Source organism: Limulus polyphemus, unplaced genomic scaffold (assembly GCF_000517525.1).
Source record: "Limulus polyphemus unplaced genomic scaffold, Limulus_polyphemus-2.1.2 Scaffold3856, whole genome shotgun sequence".
NCBI lineage: Eukaryota > Metazoa > Arthropoda > Merostomata > Xiphosura > Limulidae > Limulus > Limulus polyphemus.
The window spans coordinates 65,790-70,693 of NW_013669466.1; the positions used below are offsets into that span (position 1 = coordinate 65,790).

General features: G+C 32.8%; 1 protein-coding gene across 2 annotated transcripts in view; it reads right to left on the bottom strand.

The window, feature by feature from the left end:
- LOC106470173 overlaps positions 1-4,904 on the bottom strand; it is a 30,216-nt gene that overhangs the window by 23,619 nt on the left and 1,693 nt on the right. The window contains exon 1 of one of the 2 annotated variants that reach the window (XM_022398773.1): positions 1,621-1,670. The exons of the other annotated variant lie outside the window; for it this stretch is intronic. The gene's annotated coding sequence lies outside the window, so the exon portion shown is untranslated. Of the gene's footprint in view, positions 1-1,620; positions 1,671-4,904 lie in introns of those variants that run through there. 2 annotated transcript variants of the gene reach the window in all.

The following is a 4,904-nucleotide window of genomic DNA, read 5'->3' on the forward strand; positions in this document are numbered from 1 at the left end:
CTCATCAATATAACGGAAGTACGGACTTGTTACTTTGTTCATCAACAAATTTTCATAAAAATACAGACACAAGTCGGCCATATTTAATCGGACTTGAATCCGGTAATTCAATTGAAACAAGAAAGTGTATTACATTTTATGCTTACGAAAATTAAGGCCTTAGTAACATATTCTAGTTTTACGCAATGACATAAAAAACAAAAACATAGCTACACGAGGGTTATCTACGCTAGCCGTCCCTAATTTAACAGTGAAATGCTAGAGGGAAGGCAGCTAGTTAACATCACCCACCGCCAACTCTTGGGATACTCGTTTATAAACGAATAGTGGGATTGACCGTCACGCTAAAATGCCCTCACGGCTGAAAGGGGCGAGCACGCTCGATGATGGAGATTCGAACCCGTGATCAGCAGATTGTGAATCGATTGCCCTAACAAAAACAAATATATTTTTTTTATCGATAAAATAATTGTTATTCTTATTATTTTCTGTCGTCCAGTGACTTCACGGTAAGCCTGACTGATTATAACGCTTAAACGCGAACACTCGTTATTATTTTACAGTTTGATCGGTAAGTGACCCTTTCGTATTGTTTTGTTTGTTTGAAGCACAAAGCTACACAATGGGCTATCTGTGCTCTGCCCACCACGGGTATCGAAACCCGGTTTCTTGCGTCGTAAGTCCGCAGACATACCGCTGTGCCACTGGGGGGCTCGTATTGCTTTGATTAATAAACACAATATTTATTGATTACGTGCGAACTGAAATTCAATTTCTTACAACTGTTGAGTGGATTTCATGGATTTGTGACGTAAACTTGCATGCTTATTTCAAGGGTGACATCACAGTTCGTCTACTCCCATTTGCAATAGACTAAATGGGAATAAACCTAAATAAAAATACAAGTATCAGGTTGCCAAATAACGAATAAGATTTAACACAAAAAATAACTTTCGCAAAGTTTTAGAAACAAAGCATTTTTGTATTTATATTCTTTACAATATGATTCAATAAACTTTTAAAACGTTCACACATGTTAAATGCACATATACACTAAAAATATATCACATAAAAAACCTAGCTCTAAAGTTTTTCACGTACAAAATAAATTGGCATACCAAGTTTACAGAAAAAGATATATGCAATTTATTTTGGTATATGATTAGAGCAGATTAAATGGGAGTAAACGAAATGGGGATAAACCATTTCAACGTCAACTTTCCCAAAATGGCTGTTATTTCGTGTGTTACAGCCCCCTTCTCGTTTGGACGTGCATTTGTGATATTTAAATATCTGACCACAAATTTACTGTTTAAAGTTGAACACGTAAGTGTAAATTTATCATGCGCTATTGCAATTAAAACATTCCGCCACATTAATAACAAATACCAATCGTAAAATGTAGCCAGCCTAACGAAAAACTTCTCTACGCTGATTTCGGCGTGTTAACGTGGAGAAACGCGCCATGACGCGGTCGCGACATGCGATTTGCGACAAGATTATTCTGGTGTTCTTGTAACAAGTTCAAGATCTAAAAGTTTAAAACTGGTAACTGCTTGTTATAACAAGTTATATATTTATACGAAAGTACTAACCAGAATAAGGTAGTGAATAACTTACCAGTTAATTCGATAGGCTTATTTTCGTACACTTTAGACAAATTGTAAAGACGCGTGTGCAATGAACGAGCTTGTAGACTATGTACTTGTACTAGGACGCTAGAAAGCTCAAGGACGAAAGAAAAACACCAGTCTGGGATGCCACATCTTTGTCACACACGTGTTGCTCTGCGTACGTAAGTCCTCCAAACCAATACAGCTCATATCATAGTGATTAAACATATAGAACCTTACGCCAGGTTCAAGAAACTTCTAAATATTATATCGGTTGTGTTATTTTATAAACAAACTATGCAATGTATTAATATTTATATGAAATTCTGAATGAAAGTAAGGAATAGTGTGTAGAAGTATGTCAACTACTCTATATCTGCTATATCCAATATCAACGAGGGCTTTCCTCAATATCAGAGTAGTAGTTGAGACGCTATTTATATCAGCAAACTGCTTGAATAACTTATTATATGAAACGCCACCAACTTGACAATCTCAGGACTTCCGATTCTTGTACCGTCCATAATATATATCTCCGTAAAGACACGAATGCTTTGTCCAAATGTTTTGCAAAATTCCTGGTGTTTTGTAAGTAATGATCTACCCCATTTTTCTTCGTAATATTGTTGGTTATTATATTTGTTAATAATTATTTTTTTTTAATTGTCATTATTTTGCAGTTTTACCTTAGTAAATACAGATCTAAGATTAACACAAAGCTAATAAGATGATTTTGGAATTACGACCGAAAATGTCGTTGACAGCGAATGGGAGGGAAGGGTTCCAACTAATGATTCAATACGTTATTATCGTTATATTTTTTTATGTTCTTTTGTGTTGTTTTATGACATTATGTACTCCTAGTTAATTTGTTGTAATATGGCTTCATTCATCATAAAGGTACATTGTCTTGGTTATGATCCATACAGTTAGCTCACTTTACATCAAATTATAAACAATCAAATGATTGTTGTAAAACGTGCTGCTTCAGACCTTTTATGGCATTTCCTATCGTGATATTCTCTACCTTTGTGAGAAATGCTTCTCTAGCACGCTCTCTACCGGTTGTACTTAGAGTTATTATGGAAACAATCCCACCTTTGACTGTTATTTTTCATGGTTTCTATTCCAAACAAATAAGTTTCTGTATTATAAGTGTACATAAAAGGGGGTAATATTTGATGAATAAAGCACCCCAAGGAACACTGTCAACTTGAAGAAGTTGTTATCTGTTTCTGTTCATGAGCTATCAGGCAGACAAGAGGCGCGAACGCTTGCGTCACAGCTTGAAAAGTAGGCCTGATGTCATTTACCAATTTGTTCATCGACTCCTATGGCACATTGGTTAACGTCACTCTCAACATATATGTCTACAACTGTTTCTGAAGATTTGAATATCAATTTTAAACTTATCCCAGTCTCATTATTTAGGTTTATTTATTATTTTAGAAACATAGTTTTTATTATTAATTTCTTTGTCCTGTTAACGCCTCTCGTATTTGTTATTTTCATAGAACTTTCGTCTTTCTAGAGGCTTATTGTGTTTCCTTTTCGGCTTTTACTACATATTTAACGTTACTTATTACTTCCTCTAGCTAGCTATATGTATTTGCTAGAGGGAGTATTTAAATAAGGCTAGTGGGAAAATTTTTTACACCCACTAAATATTAAGTTCAGTGTACAGTTTCATTGTTATTACACTTAACATTGTTATATTATTATGGTCAGTTCAGGTATTATTTCATTTTGTATTAATTGTTTTCTATCTTCATAAACATTGGTTTTTGGGAAGGTTGTTGTAAATATATACAGCGCTTCAGGCTCTACTCCCAATCAGATGGGACGAATACACGTGATTTAGGTTCTATTTCTGAGTCCATTCCAACCTAAAATGTTTTCAAATCAAACTTAAATGAACTATTTTTTATTTTTATTAACGGTAGTAGCAGTTAGGATTAAAATATGTACATTCAAATGTTGAAGCTACGGTCAGCATGAATTAATAGTGTTGATTTACATAAAATATGTGAGGGTGGTGGGGAGGGTAAACACTCCTACCGTACCAGCAAGAAATTAAAGTTACTTTAAACACTAATTATGTGTATTGTTTATAGCTGTTTATGAAGATTTTACCATCATTTCAAACTTATTTCATTATCATCTCAGTAGGCCTAGTATAATAATTATTTCTAACGTTTTACACTATCCATTTATTTTGTTAGGCTTAGTATATGAATTATTTCTAACGTTTTACACTATCGATTTATTTTGTTAGGCCTAGTATAGAATTATTTCTAACGTTTTACACTATCCATTTATTTTGTTAGGCTTAGTATATGAATTATTTCTAACGTTTTACACTATCCATTTATTTTGTTAGGAGTATAGGAATTACTGTAGAACATGTAAAAATGTCAAGACATTAAAACCGTCGTAGGCATGTAGTCGCATTTATGTCAGTTTGAGGACTAATTATTCGCCTAAATTATAATAGCTTTTGTGCTTGTTTTAATAGAAGTAACTCCACATCAAGTCAGAATTTGATGAATGTTGTGAAAATTATAAATCAAGGTGTATATCTTTATACTTTTCACCTTATAATAGTATAGACTACGATTAAAACACTATAAAAATACCTGTTTAATGTTTTGACAATTACGATTATGAAACAACTTTGTAAAACATTTCAACATTTTGACGACAAAATAAATGGATAGTGTAAAACGTTATAAATAATTCTTATACTAGGCCTAACAAAATAAATCGATAGTGTAAAACGTTAGAAATAATTCATATACTAAGCCTAACAAAATAAATGGATAGTGTAAAACGTTAGAAATAATTCTTATACTAGGCCTAACAAAATAAATCGATAGTGTGAAACGTTAGAAATAATTCATATACTAAGCCTAACAAAATAAATGGATAGTGTAAAACGTTAGAAATAATTCTTATACTAAGCTGAATTCGAAAATTATATCAATTTTTCTCCATCACGTACAGATGCATAACGCAATACATAAAAGAAAGACAACAACAAGTAGTTTTGAGACTAAAAGACGTATACTTCACACAAAAAAATCAGAATGAGTGAGGATGCATATTCGTTTGACATTAACGTTCTTCTCTTTTCTTCAGTTTGTTTGTATTTTTGTTAAAGAACATAATAATAAAAAATTTCATTTTGGTGAACTAAATAATATTCTTTTTCTATGACGAGGAACCCACTTTGAGACTAATAATGAATTGTTGGAGACGGCTTGAATGGGTAATGAAGAAAACTTATATAAG